At 33.9% G+C, this 22,841-nt stretch overlaps 1 long non-coding RNA gene across 3 annotated transcripts in view; it reads left to right on the forward strand.

Annotated features, from left to right (window-relative positions):
* The first annotated feature begins 5,254 nt into the window (after nt 1–5,254).
* The window catches only part of LOC136826538 (uncharacterized), a 47,243-nt gene continuing 29,656 nt past the window's right edge, over nt 5,255–22,841 (forward strand). The window contains exons 1-5 of one of the 3 annotated variants that reach the window (XR_010849647.1): nt 5,255–5,381; nt 6,178–6,285; nt 6,807–7,078; nt 11,095–11,167; nt 21,708–21,913. This is a non-coding gene — a long non-coding RNA (uncharacterized lncRNA). Of the gene's footprint in view, nt 5,382–6,177; nt 6,286–6,806; nt 7,190–11,094; nt 11,168–21,707 lie in introns of those variants that run through there. The other 2 variants (XR_010849646.1, XR_010849645.1) reach the window with 2 other exon arrangements.

Genomic DNA, 22,841 nt, shown 5'->3' on the forward strand with positions numbered 1-22,841 from the left:
TTATACTCACCCACTTATCAATCTGAACTAGACTTTATATACATAATAGTAAACCTATTCTATTTCAGCAAAATATTCTTTTAATATCTGTCCAGTGAAAATATCAGCAAGAATATTATTACTTTTATTATTTTTGTTACTATATTTCTATTATTTTTATTATTTTGTCGCAAAATACTTCATGAGGACAACTCGTGTACAAACTGCGTTCGTGGAAAACTCACTCCAGCCCCCAAATACCAGAAATGTCAGGACTCAATAACTTCTTAAAAAGTAGGTTATTCTGTAATACTGTAATGTAATATGAGACCCTAGATATTTATGTATATAATAGTTCAGTTTAGTAACCGCCCTTTATAAAGGTAATTAAGCTGACCAGTAGGGATCTTTCGAATGTAATTTGGCTTATATTGGATAATGGAACTAACTATCTTAGTATATCTGGTTTCAGAACGTTCATTTTTAATTGTTTTCCTGGAAAGGTTCAACATTTGCTGTAGCACTGAACGAGACCAATTTTGTATACAGAAAATAATTAATGGATGGGTTTGAGAAAGAGATGACAGTAAAAGACAGTAAATTTTAAGAGGAAAAAATGTTTGAATTTTAAGAGATGAAAAACTGTAAATTTCAAGAGAGAAAAATGTGAATATTAATAGAGATAAGATTGAATTTTAAGAGAAAAACAAGGTAAATTTTAAGAGAGAAAAAAAGGATAAATTGTAAGAGAGAGTTTTCTAATGATATCCTTAAATATAACTGATATATTTATTGTTTTGAATATTTTCTTATCGTTCCAAGAGAAAAAAATTAAGAGGAGGAAATGACAATATAAGATCATATAAAAATGTTTCCTTTTGAAATGTATTCCTGTGGCATCATTCCAGCCTTCTGTCCAATCCTTGAGGAATCAGAGTAATTCACTTAAAATATAAGCAGTACATTCTACTAATTGTTTACATTTATTTACTATATAAACGTACTTCCAAACTATCATGTGCCAGAACTGATAACAAATTCTTCTTATTAAAGGGAAGCTCTAGGTTTTCATTGTACTAATACCTCTCTCTCTCTCTCTCTCTCTCTCTCTCTCTCTCTCTCTCTCTCTCTCTCTCTCTCTCTCTCTCTCTCTCTCTCTTTAGATCTAACCGCATCGTATCCACGTCAATAACGGGCCCCATTACGATTTTAACGAGGGAGCAAGACCAGGTTACCTGTCCAGGTAAATCAGAAGCATTTACAGAAACTGATACACAGAATTGGGTCCCATCCATCACTCTTACTGGGGTGAACAAAAGATAGGCTTCAGATTATTTTACTTTTTGTGGCTGTTTACAAAATTTCATTCAGTTTTATATTAATGAGAAAAGAGTCTTCAGATTGTTTTACTTTTTGTGGCTATTTACAAAATTTCAATCAGTTTTATATTAATGAGAAAAGAGTCTTCAGATTGTTTTACTTTTTGTGGCTATTTACAAAATTTCAGTCAGTTTTAAATTAATCAGAAAAGAGTCTTCAGATTGTTTTACTTTTTGTGGCTATTTATAAAATTTCATTCAGTTTTATATTAATGACAAAAGAGTCTCCAGCTTATTTTACTTTTTGTGGCTATTTACAAAATTTCATTCAGTTTTATATTAATGAGAAAAGACTCTTCAGATTGTTTTACTTTTTGTGGCTATTTACAAAATTTCAGATTATTTTACTTTTTGTGGCTATTTACAAAATTTTATGCAGTTTTATATTAATGAGAAAAGAGTCTTCAGATTATTTTGCTCTTTGTGGCTGTTTACAAAATTTCATTCCGTTTTATATTAATGAGTAAATTGGATTTTCGTTTAGCTGTTCTTTGCAGATCGGTAATTAGAATTATAAATATTATAAATATTCCTTTTTTTTTTAAAGACGTTTGTTTAAACAGTATGTCGGAATGGTTGACAAGAATTTGAAGCGCATGAAAATAGAATTTTAAAGCATAAAATAACTGATATACACAAAATACGGATGTATGTATGAATGTACATATATATATATATACTGTATATATATATATATATATATATATATATATATATATATATATATATATATATATATATATAGTATATAAGATATATATATATAAAATACTAAATATATATGCAGTGCATAAGAAGAGAAATATAATCTCTGAACATTCATATTATTCTATTTATCTTATTTCTCTGTGCTTTCATGCTTTTCTTATTCCTTATCTAACTCTTATATATCTAACATTCTCTCTTTTCTCAGGGAGACTAATATCTTTTTCAATATATGCTGGAAAATTAGTCGTATATCTTACCGGAATATATATGGTACTGATGGCAGTTTATTTTTAAAGTTTATAGGAAAATGCCTGTTAAACCATATACAGTATAAGTAGTTGAGGTCTACGAAGAAAAAACCTTCCCGGTAGCAGCCATATTTTGAGTCTGTGTTTTTTTTTTTTTCATCAATACTTTTTTTCAGATCTCTTGCCAATCAACAAGTCTTTATAAATTGCTCAGAGGATTTTAAAATCTGATGATTTCCCGAAGAGGAGCACCATTTTTGCCCCTCTCTTATTTTTCGTGAATTATGGCAGGAAAAGTAAATTATACTTTATCTGTTTATCATATGTTTACCAGGAGCCGAGCTTTTACTCTTCCAGGAACTGTTTTGAGGATGAAGTTAAAAAGTATTAGATGTTTGATTGCTGTTTTCATTTTACTTTTTTATTTCGTCCTTTGACTGGTTTAGTTTTCAAAATAATTCGGATGTATGGAAAGAGAAATTCGACCGAAAAACTCGATGGAAATTGTAAAATTGTATCAAATCACTAAAGTTCCGTCAAAGTGATTCCCTTAAATCTTGCTACGTAAACAAATGTATTTCATGTAATTTACTCAGATCTTCTTACATAAAGGAATCTGTATTGTTACGACAATTTCCCCCGTAGGTTGGTAGTGCCGTCAGTGCACCTCATGCGGTGCACTGTAGGCATTACTTAAAGTTCTTTGCAGCGTACCTTCGTCCCTTCTGCAACCCCTTTCATTCCTTTTACTGTACCTCCTTTCATATTTTCTTTCTTCCATCTGACTTTCCACCCTCTCCTAACAATTGATTCATAGTGCAACTGCGAAGTTCTCCTCCTGTTATACCTTTCAAACCTTTTACTGTCAATTTCCGTTTCAGCGCTGAATGACCTCATAGGTCCCAATGCTTGGCCTTTGGTCTAAATTCTATTTTCAGTTCAATTCAATACAACAATTTCAATCTCGTATTATGAAAATTTATCTCCTTCTCTGAAACCAGGAATAAATACAGTTTTGGGATACAGTTTATACAAGTTATCAATTTTAGATTTGTATTGTCAAAATTTTCCATCCCTGAAAGTAGGAATAAATACAATTTATACAGTACTCTCTTTATACAAATTATACAATACAATTTATGCGATTTGTACAATACAATTTATACAATATTCCGTACATGAAATAATATATCACCGAAACTCCAATTGCAGTTTTGTATTATCAAAATCCTTTCTTTCCCAGAAACTGGGAATAAATACAGTTTATACAATACTCCTTCAACCTTGTACTGTATTATGAAAAATAAAAAATCACAACAAAAATTATTCCATTCCTTCAGGGCAGGAATGAATAATAAAAAAAATCTCCTTATAGATACAATTGATGCAATTTATACAATACTCCTTCAACCTTGCATTATGAAAATCACTACAAAAATTTTTCCATTCCTTCAAAGTAGAAATGAATAATATAGATGAAATCGCCTTATAAATACAATTAATACAATTTATACAATACTCCTTCAATCTCGCATTATGAAAAATCATTACAAATTTATTCCATTCATTCAAAACAGAAATAAATAATAAGGAAAAATCTCTTTACAAATACAATTATACAATTTATACAATACTCCTTCAACCTTGTAATTATGACAAATCATTACAAATTTATTCCATTCATTCAAAGTAGGAATAAATAATAAAGTTAAAATTTCCTTATAAATACAATTGATACAATTTATACAATGCTCCTTCAGTCTTGCATTATGAAAAATCATTATAAATTTATTCCATTCCTTGAAACCAGGAATATAACTAATATAAAGAAAGACTCGCCCTGTCAAACCTGAAGTGTGAAAACCAAATCCTGGTATTTACTCTCGGCTTTTCGGCCAAATTCCACGGAAGTGTTGCATTCAAGCGAGCGTGAGAAAGATTTCACCCCTTTTTTTTATACTGTGTCCTCATATCAGAATCTCTCTCTCTCTCTCTCTCTCTCTCTCTCTCTCTCTCTCTCTCTCTCTTCTCTCTCTCTCTCTCTCTGTCGCTTTTGCTGTGACGGTCATTCGTGTTTCACACGGCTTTGCTAGTGACGAAAATGGTGAAGGAAGGGCTGGATGTGTGGGGTGTTTTATATATATATATATATATATATATATATATATATATATATATATATATATATATATATATATATATATATATATATATATATATATAAATTGTATTTATAACCTAGCTTTAAACATTTTTTTATTTAAAACCGTTTACGGGGAAATTACTTTTTTAAACCGTTTACAAAGAAATTATTTTTTAAACCGTTTACAAGGAGATGATCATCTTTAAACTGCTTAAAAGGAAATTATATTTTTAAAAACCGTTTACAGGGAAATTATTTTTTTAAACTATTTACAAGGAAATTATTATTTTTAAACTGTTTACAAGGAATTTATTTGTTTAAACCGTTTACAAGGAAATTATTTTTTTTAACCGTTTACAAGGAAATTATTTTTTTAAACCGTTTACAAGGAAATTATTTTTTAAGCCGCTTACAAGGAAATTATTTTTTATACCGTTTACAAGGAAATTATTTTTCTAAAACCGCTTACAAGGAAATTATTTTCCTTATACCGTTTACAAAGAAAAGGGTTCTTCTTGTTCTTAATAATAATAATAATAATAATAATAATAATAATAATAATAATAATAATAATAATAATAATAATAATTACGTATATTAAATAATGCGGAAAATAATCCATCATATACTGATTTCCTTATTATGTATCGTCATCAACAATTATCAACAATTCACGCTGGTAAACCATCAGTTCGTCTGTGCTGCCATCTATGGTTTGCGCGGCCAATGACTTTGAGCCTTCTGTAAAGAAGACTGCTTCCACCTTCCGTCATCCTTGGCTTTTAAGCCTCTGATAGTAACAAGAGAGCAAACGTCCTTTACCCGAGAGGTGTAAAGAGTTAGTATATTGATAATCGTCGTGTTTCCAGGTGCTAGTGAACGGCGTTGTTTGGTTTTCGCTTGTTGTATTGGAATTGCTCTACGGTAAGTCGTTTTTGTTTAGTGTTTACTTTTTGTGAAGAGCTGGCGTTAGATTGGTTTTAGCGTGTTATTGTTTTAAGTGTTGTTTTAGTGATCTACGTAACAACTTGTCATTCGATATTTCCCTTAGTTTGTTCAGCTTTGCCTTTTCGTTAAGTGCTGGTGGTAAGTTTGGTTTTTAGCGTTTTATTGTTTTAAATGTAATGATTTATGAAATTCGGTATTTTTCTCGTAGTTTGTTACTTTTTGAGAAAAGCTGGCGAAAGTTTGGTCTTGGCGTTTTAGTGTTTTGTTACAATATTTTGTAATTTACGTCATTCAGTATTTTTTTTGTGTTGCCTTTTGATAAGATGTCGTTAAGACTAGTTTATAGCGTTTTTTTTTTTTAACGTAATTTTCGTTTACTAAGAAGCTGGCTTTAGTTTGGTTTTTGGCTTTAGATTGTTTTTAAGAGTTAAAATGTAATTTGTGAATTTCAATTTTTCTCATGGTGGTTTTGCCCTCTTATAAGAAACTGGCTTTAGTTTGGTTTTTACGTTTTTGAATGGTGTAATTGTTACTCAATATTTTTCTCATTTATGCATGCTCACTTGGCTTTTTTTTTTAGTCTTGTTTTAAAGGCTGTGCTGCTGATCTATGTAGTGATTTATGTAATTCAATATTTCTAAGTATTTGTGCTGAATTGAGGCCTTTTATTTTTAAAGGTAGTTCTGTCTTCCGACTTTTTCAGTTAGTTTACTCAAATACACGTGTACTTGGAAAACTTCCACATTGCTATTAAAATCCATATGCCTTTCAGATGTGATTGGAGACCACCCCCCTCCCCCACCAATTTCGTCTGTGTGAAAGTAGCCCTCTTGAATCTTCGAGGCTTCGTTGGTAACTATTTTTCTCTCAGAATTAGGAGGTAAGGAATTTTCCTACTTTTAGTATATCCAAACCATTACAGCAAGCTAATCCTCCCCCTTCAGGGGCGGCGCCCCTGAAGCGGGGAGGAGCTCCTCTGGCGTACGGTAGACTTCGGTCTACCGTACGCCAGAGGGGGGCTTGCATTTATTTAGGGAACTTGCATTTATTTAGGGAACTCTTAAAATATACCTACAATATTTGGTAAGCGGTTTCTTAGTTTAATTTTAGGCCAAACTTTCCTTTATTAAAGTTAATAATTTGGTAATTGTCGTTTAGGGTTAGTATTTAAAAATCATAATTACCTTTTGAAGTTATCACTTAAACGTAATTTACAGTAAGGATAAGTTTGATTTAGTTTGAAGGATCTAGTAAGTCATCATTTTTAAATCTTTATCCAGATCTGTTGTCCAGTCTTTCTGCAAAAAGATAATTTTGCTTTTCATAAACTTAGTGTAATTTTTTAGACACTTTATATCCAGTAGTAGGTTATTTAGCTAGTAATTTTCCTTCTCTCGGCAGATCATGGTGGTCAGAAAAACAGCTTAGTTCATTTGACGGCCTGGAAGTTATAAGTAATTTAATGGTATCGTTAGAATAACGATTTTCAAGTAATAAGCACTTGAATCGAAGCACTTGAATCGAAGCACTTGAATCGAAGCACTTGAATCGAAGCACTTGAATCGTTAGAGTTGCGACAGTTTGCATATCTCTCAAAGGAACTGACTCTTAGATACATGGCCTCATTATTTGCTATTGTTCACTTCGAAATATCCAGCTGAACTTGCGTCCAGGTGTGTAATAATTACTGAAGTAAACATTAATTGGAGTGGTTAAGGATTTTGAGAAGATATAATTATATAATTGTGTAGGCAATAAATGTACATTAATATCTCATATCTGTACTTACAGCTGTTTTGATTAACACATTTAAATTGTCTTTCACTTTCTAAAGTGGATTAGAATGAAGACTTGTATCAGGTGTGAAGGTTATGGAAAACCTTTATATTAAACTACCAGTTTTGCTTTACACATTTAAATTATTTATAGTTTATCTTAAAACTTGGAAAACTGAATTGGAAAGAAGACAAAGTATCTGGTGAGAAGGTTATGGCAAACCTTGATACTAAGCTACCAGTTTTTCTGTCCACATTTAAATTAAATTCAATCTTTCACTTTGAAAGTGAATTAGAATGAAGACTCCGTATCCGGTGTAAAGGTTATGGCAGACCTTAATATTGAACTACCAGTTTTGCATTCTACATTAAATTCAGTCTTTCAATTTTGAAAAGTTATAATGACGATCTGGTGAAGGTTATGGCAAGCCTTAATAAACTACCAGTTTTGCTTTACACATTTAAGTTCTATCTTTCACTTTGAAGGTGAATTAGAATGAAGACTCAGTATCCGGTGTAAAGGTTATGACAAACCTTGATATTGAACTACCAGTTTTGCCTTTTACATTAAATTCAGTCTGTCACTTTTGAAAAGTAAGAATGATTCATTCTATCTGGTGGAGGTTATTGCAAACTTAATAAACTACCAGTTTTGCTTAACACATTCTAAATTGAATTAGAATTAGAATGAATACTGTATCTGATGGTTATGGCCAACGTCTACTAGTTTTCTTTTACACATTAAAATTCAATCTTTCACTTTGAGAAGTGAATTGGAATGAAGACTCAACATGCGTGGCAAACCTTAATATTAAACTACGGAATTTGTTTTACAAATTTAAAATTAATCTCTACTCTTGGAAAGTGAATTAGATATGACTCAATATCTGGTGAAGGTTTTGTTTTACGCATTAAGTTATTACTTAAGAAAAGTTAGTTTGAATGGTGAAATGGTTTAATGGCACTCAATATTAAACGAAAGCATGCCCTAGTCTGGCCGCCAAGGTGTCTAAAAGTAGTTGTACCATTAATTTATGAAACAAATTGACAAGCTTAATAAAAATAAAAATTCCTACGGTTTGAGGTACTTTAAATATTAATACGTGAGTATAGAAATAAAAGGTAAAAAAAAAAAACTTCAGCCAGGTGTTTTAACAGTTAGGCAGTTTGCCTTTCAATACTGGGTATTATCTCAAAGTAATATGGTCCGTATGACTGAAGTGAATATTTTTTCACGCTTTCAAAGTTTTCGAAGTAGTTGATTAATCTGAAATAGGCCGTTGAATAGTTTATTCGGTTAGTGGTGGGAGGATCTCTTGGTTTGATATATCCTTTTATCAATATTTACATTTAAATTGTTTTAAAATAAGCTAAAAGAAACTACATACTTTCCAAAAGGTTCGGGAAGATTAGGCTGTATTTTCGGCCGTGAACCTATTGGGCCGTCACAACTTGAGGCCAAGAGAAGTTTAGGCCGTAAGATATAGAGGAAGCTCCATTGGGACGCTTGTTTAGTACTAGCCCCTCGGGGATAAAAGTATTATATACACCCATTTCGGCCGTTTGCCGGTTTGGACGTTACTGCCTAAATGACGTATGGCCAAATCGACAGGGACCCCTTCCAAATCGGTTGGTATTTTCCCTCTGTAGCCGAGAACCTCCGGTAGTAGTATCTCAAGGAGCAAGCACAGCCAATTGCCTTTCGTTGCATTTTAATTATAAAATGACTAACGTAAAAAATTAACTATTTCCAGAAATAAAAGCATTTCCCCCTAGAAGGCAGTAGGAATGGATTTAAATAACTGCACTGAAAATGCATGAAATGTTTTAATGCTTGTCGCTAATTGTCAGCCCTGAATTAAGAGATCGAGATAAATTACGTTAATCTTGTTGATCACATATGAAAAATGTAATTACTAGGCTTGCTTGACGTCATGATATAGGCAAAATCATTGGGCGTGACCGAAAATTATTCATTTGAATCATTTTAATTATTAGGATTGACATTAATCACAAGTAACTTGGACAAAATTTCATACCACTGTAAAAGTCTTATAAGTCGGTTTGATAAAGGAATGCCTAGTATATTCTCAGTATTGCTTACGACGCAAAGGCCCCGGGTGCACTGTTGGCATTGCTAAAGGTGTCTTTGCAGCGTCCCTTCGGTCCCTAGCTGCAACCCCTTTCGTTCCTTTTACTGTACCTCCAGTCATATCTCTTCCTTCTTGCTATCCACCCTCTCCTAACAATTGATTCATAGTGCAACTGCTTTGAGGTTTTCCTCCTGTTAACCTTTCAAACCTACCTACTCTCAATTTCCTTTCCAGAGCTGAATGTCCTCCTAGGTCCCAGTGCTTGGCCTTTGGCCTAAACTCTATATTCCAATCCATTATGTAGAATGCTAGATATATCTTCCTTTACGCTGTCATAATTGAATTTTAATCATTGCGGATTTGTGTAGGGATTCACAAAGGTCGAAAGTCGGAATGGGATTAATGAATTTGTCTGGTCATGCACAGATATTGATCCTGATAAATAACCATAATTTGAATTAGGACTGAGATTGGAAGACAAGGGAATTAGTTCCTTGTCTGGCGTTCAACGGCCAACCATCTGTTATTATTATTATTATTATTATTATTATTATTATTATTATTATTATTATTATTATTATTATTATTATTATTATTATTATTATTTAGGAATTTATGCCTCGTGAAATAATAGTGAAGAGGCTTTTTCATATTTAATGTTAAAATTAGTAAGAATGTATTAAAAACAGCCTGTGTGTTATGCAGCAGTGTAAGAAGTGAATTCAGCCATAACAAGATTGCGTAAGTAAGTTCTCTCAAAGAGAGAGAGAGAGAGAGAGAGAGAGAGAGAGAGAGAGAGAGAGAGAACGAAGAGTGCTGGCTCGCAAGCCTTCGAGGGAAACGCAATGCTGCAAGGTTTTTGTAAGACTTTACGTAACAGCAATATGCAGCAAATGTGCCTCGCTGTCGAACTTCTCAGTTCCAGAGGTCCTTTATTCCTCACACCTCTGGACTGTCGAGCAGTCTCTTTACTGAGGATGTCGTGCAAGATGCAATGCATTACTACCCGAATGCTATTCTCTTTGCCTTTCAATACATTTTTGTCTGTTTACTAATTCATTAATTTATTTTTTATTTCTAATAAGTGAGATCTCCTCTTTCTTTATTTCCCTTTACCTCCTCTTACTTCTTCCTAATGAGCAACATATTCTTAAGAAGCTTGAATTTCAAGTCAGTGGCCCCTTTGGTGGGCTTGTTCCATAGGAATAGGGTTCGTCTTCTGAATAATAATAATAATAATAATAATAATAATAATAATAATAATAATAATAATAATAATAACAGATAAGATTTCAAGCGCTTTGTAAACCTAGAGAGAAGCTGAATTTTTCGGTTGAGTCATTTAATACTAAGAAGTGAAAAAAAGCTATAAAATGTCCTTGTAAGATGATTAGTAGGATCTAAGGCTGATTCACATTATACCATAACGTAACCGACACATCACGTCACGTCAAAGTACGTGGAATTTCTTGCATGTAATCAAATGGACTTGTTCACACCATAACGTCACGTCACCGTCAAGCACACGTCATCCACCGTCGCATCACGACACGTTTTCTTGGAAAGAATATTTCGACGTGACGTGACGATGCTGATGCAAGTTTCTTACCGCTAAAAAAAACTGAGTAACTGAGATTGGGCACGAACTGAACGGGTGATGGATAGTGTGAATACAAGGCACGGCTGATGGGACGGTGACGTGACGTGACGTGTCGGTGACGTGATGGTATAATGTGCATTAGCCTTTATAGGAGGTTGAATTTGCAGATTTTTATGAAGTTTCAGTCAGTTTCTGACGCTTTGTTTTATTTTTCTTTTTAGATACAAGAAGCCAACGGGACAACCAGGACACTTAGCTTTTCCTGGCAGAAGAAGAAATTGCAGATAAACAAAAGTAAGCCATAAAGGTTCACTTGATTTTATATAAGTCTTCCGTTGTTGGGTAATACAAGTGTGCTTTGAAAGTTTTCGGGGGAAACAGGAAGCTGTGAAAAACTTGGGCAAGTGTTTTTAAGTGCTACGGGTTCGAGCGAAGTTCATTATGGAGAGAGAGAGAGAGAGAGAGAGAGAGAGAGAGAGAGAGAGAGAACAGGTAAACAAGTGAATTGCTAGTGACAGCAAAATTACCAATCGGCCGGTTATTGCAGGGATGACAATCCTAGTAACCACATTAAATTTCACACATACACACTCACACACACACACACACATATACATATATATATATATATATATATATATATATATATATATATATATATATATATATATATATATATATATATATATATATATATATATATATATACATACATACATATTTAATTTATTCATAGACTGACAAAAATGACTGATATTACTATATATGGCAATACAATTGGTAGATTATTTAATATATACGTAACCTATAAAAAAAAACACTGATATTAACATATATACGAATGCCATTGCTAAGTTGCTTGAAATATATTTCCTATTAAATTTAATCAGACAAAACACGTGACAGGTTGAAAGTTTATTGTTCAAATTAAAATGTAAAGGTTTATCTTCCGTCATCGGGGAGCTCGGCGGCAAGCGCTTTAACTTAAACCCCAGGTTTTAACATAAACCTCAGTTTTAATATAAACCCCAGTTTTAACGTAAACCTCAGTTTTAACATTAACCTCACTTTTAACGCAAACCCCAGTTTTCACATTAACCCCAGTTTTAACATAAACCTGAGTTTTAACATAAACACCAGTTTTAACATAAACATCAATTTTAATATAAACCCCAGTTTTAACTTAAACCTCAACTTTGGCATAAATCCCAGTTTTAACATGTACTTGATTAAAAAAAAACAGTTTTAACATAAACCTCAGTTTTAAAATAAACCTGTTTTCACATAAACCCCAGTTTTAACATAAACCTCAGTTTTAATGTAAACCCCAGTTTTAATGTAAGTCTAAATTTTTACATAACCCCCAGTTTTAACATGAACCTGAGCTAAATAAACCCCAGTTATAACATAAGCCTCCATTTTAAAATAAACTTCAGTTTTAATACAAATCTCAGTTTTAACATAAACCCCAGTTATAACATAAACCTTAGTTTTAAAATAAACCAGTTTTAATATAAGCCTCAGTTTTAACATAAAACTCAGTTTTAATATAAATCAAAGTTTTAGCATAAACCTCAGTTTTAACATAAACCCTAATTTTAACATAAACCTGAGTTTTAACATAAACCTCTGTTTTGACATAAACCTCTGTTTTGCCATAAACCTCAGTTTTAACGTAAACCCATGTTCTAACATAAACCCCAGTTTTAACATGAACCCAGTTTTAAAACAAGCCTCAGTTTTAACAGAAAACTCGGTTTTAACATAAACCCCAGTTTCAAGATAAACCTCATTTTTAACATAAACCCCAGTTTTAGCATAAAACCAAGTTTTAACATAAACCTCAATTTTTATATAAACTCCAGTTTTAACATAGTCCCCAGTTTTAACATAGTCTCCAGTTTTAACATGAACCTCAGGTTTAACATAAACCCCAATTTTAACACAAACCCCAGTTTTAACAAACCCTAGTTTTAACATAAACCCCAGTTTCAACATCAACCTCAGTTTTAACATAGACGCGGTTTTAACATAAATCCCAATTTTATCACAAACCCCAGTTTTAACATAGACCCCAGTTTTAACAAAAACCTCAGTTTAAACATAGACTCAGCTTTAACAAAAAAAAGTTTTAATTTAACCCACGATCTCTGTGCCACCAATGACAGGCTTTCATCTCGCTGCAAAACATATTCACGGATCATTTCATGAGACGAGAAGCAATTAAAACCCTCCCAGTTCCGGCCAGGTGGAAAATATGAAGTCATTAAATTAAAAAAAAATGATCTTACCTGGAAATCATTACGATAATTAAATTTTAGCTGTAAACAAGTAAGAAATGCGCCGAAGTTGCTTCGGCACAGTCGAGTTTTCTGTACAGCGTATAATCAAGGCCACTGAAAACAGATCTATCTTTTGGTGGTCTCGGTGTAATACTGTGAGTCGCGGCCCATGAAACTTTAACCACGGTCCGGTTATGGCCTGGCCTATATCGTTGCCAGACGCACGATTATGACTAATTTTAACCTAAATTAAATTAAAAACTACTGAGGCTAGTGAGCTGCAATTTGGTATGTTTGGTGATTGGAGGGTGGATGATGAACATGCCAATTTGCAGTCCTATAGCCTCAGTAGTTTTTAAGATCTGAAGGCGGACAGAAAAATGCGGATAGAAAAAATCGCGGACGGACAGACAAAGCCGGCACAATAGTTTTCTTTTCAGAAAACTAGAAGTAGCCACCGCATAAAATTCGTTGGGAGGCAGTTTTCTCGCAGTGTTACGTAGACCAAAATGGTTTTCCTTTCCGTTAATGGTTCTCTGCAAATTCGAGTTCCCAGTAGGGCGGTAGAGCCGTCAATGCACCTCAAGGTGGTATACTGTAGGCATTGCTTAAGGTTCTTTGCAGCGTCCCTTCGGCCCCTAGCTGCAACCTCTTTCACTCCTTTTAATGTACCTCCGTTCATGTTCTCTATCTTCCATCTGACTTTCAGTGGTCTGGTAAAACTAAGGTATACTTACTTACTTTCTATTATTTCTAACAATTGTTTCACAGTGCAACTGCGAGGCTTTCCTCCTGTTACACCTTTCAGACCTTCTTACTGTCAATTTCCCTTTCAGCGCTGAATGACCTCATAGGCCTCCCCAGTGCTTGGTCTTTGGCCTAAATTCTACATTCCAATTCCAGTTCCAAATTCGAGGTTGTCTCCTGACCTATTAGTGAAATTGTCACGAAATTCTTGCTAATGGGGTTTTTTGTTATTCAGGGGATATACTGTAGAATGTGAATGACTGTTTTTGTATGTAGAAATGAAGGTTTGACGGAATTGAAAGGAAGGTAAGTTGAGACGGGAAAATGATTGTTTACAAATGTTAATACTGTAGCATTATATCCTTAAGAAACATGTGAGTACATACATAATAATATTCATGTATATATTTATATATATATATATATATATATATATATATATATATATATATATATATATATATATATATATATATATATATATATATATATATAATTTATATAAAATGTAGGAAGTAAAGGCTATATTTCAGAGACCAAACTGTCTCTCTCCTCAGACAAATAGGGAGACAGCTTGGTCTATGAAATATAGTCTTTATTTTCTATATTTTTTTGTATGGGCATTATATTTGATGGAATTCTGTTTTAGAGAAAATATTTCACAGTCATATATATAATATATATATTTAATATATAAATATTATATATATATATATATACATATATATATATATATATATATATATATATATATATATGTGTGTGTGTGTGTGTATGTGTGTGTGTGTACATTTATGGGGACGTTAAAATATTAATCAATTTAATCCGTCTATTTATTAGTAATGCATAGTAACTTACCAGGGATATGGAAAGATTAATCAATTTAATCTGTCTGTAAGTGGTGCCTTGTAACTTAATTTTTTGGCCTGATAGCATCTTCATACAGACAGGAAAAGCTTAATAAACCAATTCTGTTTGTAAGTTATACTGACCAACCTTATAGGATTTAATTATAATGGAAAATTCGTATACAGAAATGAACACCATATTCTTTGGAATCTTGAAATTCAAGTCAATGGCCCCTGTGAGCTTGTTCCATATGAACAGGGTTCATCCTCTGAATAATAATAATAATAATAATAATAATAATAATAATAATAATAATAATAATAATAATAATAATAAAATGGTGGAAATATTACCATCCTGTGGTGCTTCTTCCCAGAGACTGAGTCTTACCTGAAGCATGGCATAATGATGAGATCATTAGCTCTGGAGTGGCCCTCTCTCTCTCTCTCTCTCTCTCTCTCTCTCTCTCTCTCTCTCTCTCTCTTTTCTTCAGTTTGTCTGAAGCAATTTCCTCCAAGACGTTTCTGGCGTCCTCGTCGGGGTGATCGTGGGAAAGTTGGTGGTTCTCAAGACAAGAGGAAGATGAAGAAGAAGAAGAAGAATTCTCAGTCAGTCAGTGTAGGTGATGTGCTCCGTATGAAGGAGGGTTTTGGTTTTCAGGGGAATGAAGAAATTATTATTATTATTATTATTATTATTATTATTATTATTATTATTATTATTTATTATTATTATTATTTCGGTAGCTGGAACCTATTCACATGGAACAAGTACACCAAAGGCGCCATTGAATTGAAATTCAGACTTCCAAGGAATTTTGGTTTCAACCTCCCATCGCCGCAGCAGACCCCAACTGCAGCAGTAACTGATCACGATACAGAGCCAGTGATTTTTTCATCGCTTGGTGGGAGGCGCGAACCCGCGACATCTGAACGGCATGTCACGACACTAGCGACCGTACCAGCGGACCAGCAAAAGAGCTGGTTTTGTCAGAGTAAAAGGATTTACGGAGAAACGCCAGCAAGAAGTGTACAAACAAATTAATCCAGGTAAAGGGATTTATCAAGAAGAATCCGGTAAGGATTACTAGCAAATTAATCCCAATATCTAGATCCCCTTAGGGTGCACTGTAGACATTACTTAAGGTTCTTTGCAGCTTAGGCCCCTAGCTGCAACCCCTTTAGCTCCTTTTACTGTGTCTCCTTACATATTCTCTTTCTTCCATCTTACTTTCCGCCCTCTGCCAACAATTGATTCATGGTGAAAATGCTTTGAGGTTTTCCTTCTGTTACAACTTTAAAACCTTTTACTCTCAATTTCCGTTAGTTGAATGACCTCATTGGTCCCAGTGCTTGGCATTTGGCCTAAATTCTGTATTCAGTTCAATTCACATATCTGGATAGATACTGTTTTCAGTTAAATGAAGAAATTACGTGCTTAATCTTGCAAAGTAAAACTACTAAAGATAAATTCAGCAAGAAATTTTCAAGCAAATGAGTCGAGATATCAAATATTTTCTTCAATATCCATATTGACTTTAGATTTGACTTAGTATTTCTTGTATATTCTGGATTAGAGGACATAGTCTTCTACAGTTCCCAAATTATATGAAGACATTTAATGCACCGTCGTCGTAAATGACATTAAGATTTCCCGGGGAAATTATTTTAGAGAAATGCGGTTTAGTCTTGCACCGGGAAATTGTACAAAGTTCAGGATCCGTTCAAATAGAAAAAAATTATGACATTTCTGAAATAAATATTATTTTTCACAGTAACTGCAAAAAATAAATGTCAACGGTATACGTAAACATTTTGATAGTTATTATTATTATTATTAATATTATTATTATTATTATTATTATTATTATTATTATTATTATTATTATTATTATTATTATTCAATATAAGATAAATATTCTAAAATTCAGGATCCATTCAAATAAAAAAAAAATTATTTCTGAAAAAAGGCTATTTTTCACAATAGCTGAAAAAAAATAAATTAATTTCAACAGTATACATAAACACTTTGATATTTTATCATTATATATAAGAAAGATAAACATTATATTTTTTCAGCATTTTCCTACCATTTCATATGTGTGAGATCATTATTCCAAAACGTATGCGGAAAAGAGCTTTGCTCGAAGCGATTAAATAATACTAAGCTAAAAAAAGAAAATATCAAAACAAACGAAAACACAGCTGAATAATAAAACAACCCCACAAGGAAAAATCACGAGCGGCCAAACCGCGAAAGAAGCCTTTTAAAAAAAGAGGCAAAACCTGGGGAAACAATCTGGAGAGATGACAAATCGGATTCATGAAAGAAAATCTCGAAAAGTCGACCGGGGGCTGCTGATTCCACACACACTGAAGGAGCACGACCCGTGTCAACAGAAGCCATTTCCAGTCTGCATTATCCAGGGTTTGTTTTGCAATCATCTGATTGCTCTTCTCTTTTTGGGGTTTCTTGTAAGTGAGTTATACTTTGCCTTTCTTGCTGCAGATGGGGAGGGAGAGAGAGAGAGAGAGAGAGAGAGAGAGAGAGAGAGAGAGAGAGAGAGAGAGAGAGAGAGAGAGAGATTTCGCGGTGTTTGATTAAAAGCTCTGGTTATACAGTATACGCTCCCTGGAGGTGGAATTGGCGGTATTCTTACGAAACTGGGATTATATTTTGTTTTTGCGGATGTGTGAATGTGTCCTTGCATGTGTTTATGAATGTTTAAGGAGGTTATTTAAAAATATACTAGAAAATATCCTTGAAAAATATTCATATGTTTACGTTCGGATCTAAGGATTTGTGCTGACAAGATGGTATAATATTATTTCTGGAGACGAGTTGACGATATGAGTTTACGTGTGTGGATATGTGTGTGTGAGAGTGAGCTCGTGAATGTGTTTACGTGTGTGAATGTGTGTGTGTATGTGAGCGTGCGAGTGTATGAATGTGTGTGTGGGTGTGGGTGTGTGTATGTGTAAGTGTGTATGCGCGCGCACGCGCGTGTGTAAACGACTTTCCCCTCGCCTCCCTCCCTTTGAGGCCGAAATTTACAGACCGTTCCGCCTCTCGCTGCTTCGTTTTCAATTACCGTTCCTTCTGACAAACGGCTTGGAGAAAACCCTTTCGAATGATCCCAACTTAGGACCTCGGGCATTGAAATACCCCCTACCCACCCCCTCCCCCTTCATGGGGAGGGGGAGCAACGCCACCCGCCCCCCAATAGGGAACACGCAAGCTGGCGTGCCTTGACGCAACTTCGGCAAATGAACAAAGGAAGCTTTACGATGCGCAAATTATACTCGGTCAGTTGAAACGCCGGATTCATGATCTCGACAATTGCGGTGCTAGATCATCTCTCTCTCTCTCTCTCTCTCTCTCTCTCTCTCTCTCTCTCTCTCTCTCTCTAGAAATAGAATGGGGAATTGATTTCCCATTAAGTGCTTCCGGGGCTGTGAGTCATTTCCGTGTTTTATATTTCTCTGCTACTGTGTTTGTCAAACTAATCTCGACCGAGTCGGGAAAATGAGTGAGATATGTTTAATGTCAGAATGATGGAGTTATGAAGAGGTAATAATTTAATCTTAAATGCACATGAACTGAAAAGTAATTATTCAGAGAGTCACTTATTATTATTTGTGACATTTATAATTATTTTTTTTTATTTTTACAGAGCTGAGTAGCATAATTACTAATAGCTTATTAAGTGTCGTCTGTTCGTTTATAAGTTGCAAATGCTTATGATTTGTGATACTTATTTTTTTTTCAATTTTTACAAGCTGAGTTGCATAGTTTAATTCATTGAATGGCAGATATCTATTCATTTTTGAGTTGCAAATGTATGATAATGCATGATAATGAATGCAGAGTCAATGAGAGAGATCATTCAGGTCATTGTATCTGCTATGAGCTTAATATACTCACTTATTATTTAATGATGATTTTTTTTATTAAAAAAAACTATTTTCACGCATTTTAACAGACAAATGTCTTACTGTTATGAAGCTGACATTATTCCACACAAGTATTTTCTCTGAGAGAGAGAGAGAGAGAGAGAGAGAGAGAGAGAGAGAGAGAGAGAGAGATCGTTCTACTCACGTTCCTTATATTTCAAACGCAATTTTTCAAACATTTTACCAGGAAAATGTTTCACTGTTTTATGAGAGAGAGAGAGAGAGAGAGAGAGAGAGAGAGACGTTCCTTATATTTCAAACGCAATTTTTCAAACATTTTATGAAAATGTTTCACTGTTTTATGGAGAGAGAGAGAGAGTGAGAGAGAGAGAGAGAGAGAGAGAGAGAGAGAGAGAGAGAGAGAGAGAGAGAGAGATCGTTCTACCGACGTGCCTTGCTTAGTTGCCGTCTGTTTCAACACACAGCTTTCAGCCTGCAATACAACAGATTGCAAAATGTACCCAAATATATATTGATGCAACGCGAATCCTGGGAAATTTCGCAAAGCGTATTATTCACGCTATAAAATCAGGCGTAATCTCGCCTGATAAGAGAAGAGAATAATTAATTATCACTGTGAAGATCTCAGGATGTTATAATGAATACAACACATTAAGGTGATTATTGGTCTTCAAAATTACTATTATTATTTTCATTCAGAAGATGAAACCTATTCATATGAAGCAAGCCCACTAATGGGGCCTTCGACTTGAAATTCAAGCTTCCAAAGAATATTAAGGTGTTCATTAGGAAGGAATAAGAGCAAGTAAAGGGAAATATAGAAAGGAGAGATCCCACTCACTTATTTACAAACAAATTGTAATTTAACAAATAGATAAAAATGTATTCCACAAGTATCTTATTTGAAAACACATAAATTGTATTCCACAATATTGACAATTAGGTAACCAAGACTTCCTGGAATATCTGAGACACTTAAATATTTATTTTTGCTCACAGAATATAAGACTGGAATATGCCCCTCAAGATATCCATTAATATACCTCACAGCTTTCTCCTTCATATATATTTAATTCCTCCGGGGTGGGGGGGGGGGGTAGTGCAGCCAGTGCACCTCACGCGGCCCCTAGCTGCAACCCCTTTCGTTCCTTTTACTGTACCTCCTTTCATATTCTTTTTCATCCATCTTACTTTCCACTCTCTCGCCTAACAATTGATTCATAGTGCAACTGCGATGTTTTTCTCCTGTTACACCTTGTCAAACCTTGTACTGTCAATTTCCGTTTCGGCGCTGAATGATCTCATAGGTCCCAGTGCTTGGCCTTTGGCCTAAATTCTGTATTCAGTTCAATTCAATTCAATTCTTTATATTTCAATCTCAAAATTACATTTCCTTCTTGCATGCCTGAATTTACCATTATATTTTAACCAGTTTGATTCATTTAACATCAATAATAATAATAATAATAATAATAATAATAATAATAATAATAATAATAATAATAATAATAATAATAATAATATTCAATCTCACTACATTTCCATTTCGAATTAATGTTGAGCAACAATTTTTACATCCCATCCTTCTCTAGTTGTTACCTAATCTTCTAGTCTTTAGAGAGAGAGAGAGAGAGAGAGAGAGAGAGAGAGAGAGAGAGAGAGAGAGAGAGAGAGAGATTATATTTACGAACTAACAGGCTGACTGGTCAAGGGTTAATCTTTGTGGAAAGGGGTTTGGGACCAGACAGAGAATGAACCAAGTAAAGTAATATATATATATATATATATATATATATATATATATATATATATATATATATATATATATAGATAGAGAGAGAGAGAGAGAGAGAGAGAGAGAGAGAGAGAGAGAGAGAGAGAGAGGTTATATATAACACTGGTCAAGTGTTAAGTAAGGGGTTTGGGATTAGATAAAAGAGAGAGAGAGAGAGAGAGAGAGAGAGAGAGAGAGAGAGAGAGATTGCAGCAATTTTTACATCCCATTATACTGTAGTAGTCACTTAATATTCTATTCTTTACTGAGAGAGAGAGAGAGAGAGAGAGAGAGAGAGAGAGAGAGAGAGAGAGAGAGAGAGAGAGAGAGAGGCCCACATCATCATAAGCAACTGAGAAAAACAAGTGTTTACTAAAGTAAACATTATTGCCAGCACTGTAAGACAATAAACCTTGTACGTTCCTGAAAAAAAAAAAGTTCTTAAAGTCTTAAAATCGAAACGTCCCATTAGCCTGTATCTGGAACGAAGGCACCCCCCCAAAAGACCCCACAGCACCCTCAAAAAAAAAAAAAAAAAAAAAGCCTTGCAACCCATTCCAGTTCCTCCGGCGGGGCGGCGAGAATTAGCTGAAGCATTGCCTCGCGAGGAGAAGAGAGAGAGAGAGAGAGAGAGAGAAGCATTAGTCCCAAAATGCCACTCAAGGCACTCGTCTTCCCGTCCTGACTGTCCGATGCAATTTCCTCGAGGGGGGGAATTTCTGTTGCCCTCGTCGGGACGACTCCGAAGGGAATGGTAGTTAAATGACGGTTCCTCGTCCGTCGCAGGACTCAGCAGTGCCTCCTTCATCATTCCTGACGAGGAGAGGACAACGGGGAGACAACGAAGCACTCGAGAAGACGTGTTTGTGTCTCCAGGAATGGAAAGGAAAAAAAAAATTGGGAATGGGTATAAAAAAATCTTAAAACGTTCCTGGAACCCGGGATTCATTTGCGCTCCAGAATAGACTTCGGGGGGAGGGGGAGGTGTTGAATGACTGGTTCTGTGATCTGCTTCTGCTAGTATTGTAGTAGTTTATTTGGAGTTCAAGGTACTTCTTTTAGAAGTCTCTCTCTCTCTCTCTCTCTCTCTCTCTCTCTCTCTCTCTCTCTCTCTATCTCTATATATATATATATATATATATATATATATATATATATATATGTGTGTGTGTGTGTGTGTGTGTGTGTGTGTGTGTGTTATTATTATTATTATTATTATTATTATTATTATTATTATTATTATTATTATTATTATTATTATTATACAGAAGACAAATGGCTGGGCACATACGAAACACCTGCAACTTCCTGAAGAAAGAGAACTAATTGACTGAGAGACCGTCAACTGTGCATCCTCACCTGGGAACTGGAAACTTTTGGTCGACGAAATCAAGCGGAACTTGAAACTTTGGCTTTGAAATTCACGGCAAACGACGAAGGTGGAGATTTTCGTACGATGCTAACAAGTGTTGAGGTATCAGCCGACTTATTTTTTTCTTAATTTTTCTTAATTTTTATTTTTATATAGGTTTTTAATTTTAATTGGAACTAGCTCCTTTCCTTGAGCAATATTTACAAGTACTGAGGTACAAAGCAAGTGATTTTTCAAATTTATTTTTCATTATTCTGATTTTTATATAGACTTTGTATTTTAATTAGACCTTTTTTTCTCTGGACATCAAATTTGAGCAGTATTTGCAAGTGTTGAGGTATAAAGCAACTGATTTTTTAAAAATTTATTTTTCAGTATTTTGATTTTAAGATATTTTTTCAGTTTTAATTAGAGCTAATTTTCACTGGATACCAAATTTGAGCATTATTTGCAAGTGCTGAGGTATATACAAACTGATTTTAAAAATTTATTTTTCAGTATTTTGATTTTTATATATGTTTTCAGTTTTAATTAGAGCTACTTTTCTCTGGATACCAAATTTAAGAAGTATTTGCAATTGTTGAGGTAAAAACCAACTGATTTTTTTTCTTATTTTTTCAGTATTTTGATTTTTATATAAAATTTTAGTTTTAATTAGAGCTACTTTTCTCCTTATACCAAATTTGAGCAATATTTGCAAGTGTTGCGGCACACACAAGTTGAGATTTTTTATTTTTTTTCAGTATTTTGATTTTTATATAGAATTTTATGTGCACAACTATTTAGTCTGCTGACAGGTATTGTCGTAAATTCATTATGATCACTTGTGCATCCGAAGTTCCTTTCTTCCTCCTGTGAATATGACATCAGTTCTAAAAGTAACTCCCTTATCTTGAAAAACATTCAAGATTATTCCTTCTCTTAATTTCATTTTCGAACCTTGCTTGGCGCTGGTAGAGTCACAGTTAAGAAAGTAAGAATTAGTAAAGAAGTATTATCTAATGTCATTCTGTGGGAATTTACATTTATT

Source organism: Macrobrachium rosenbergii, chromosome 41 (genome assembly GCF_040412425.1).
Source record: "Macrobrachium rosenbergii isolate ZJJX-2024 chromosome 41, ASM4041242v1, whole genome shotgun sequence".
NCBI lineage: Eukaryota > Metazoa > Arthropoda > Malacostraca > Decapoda > Palaemonidae > Macrobrachium > Macrobrachium rosenbergii.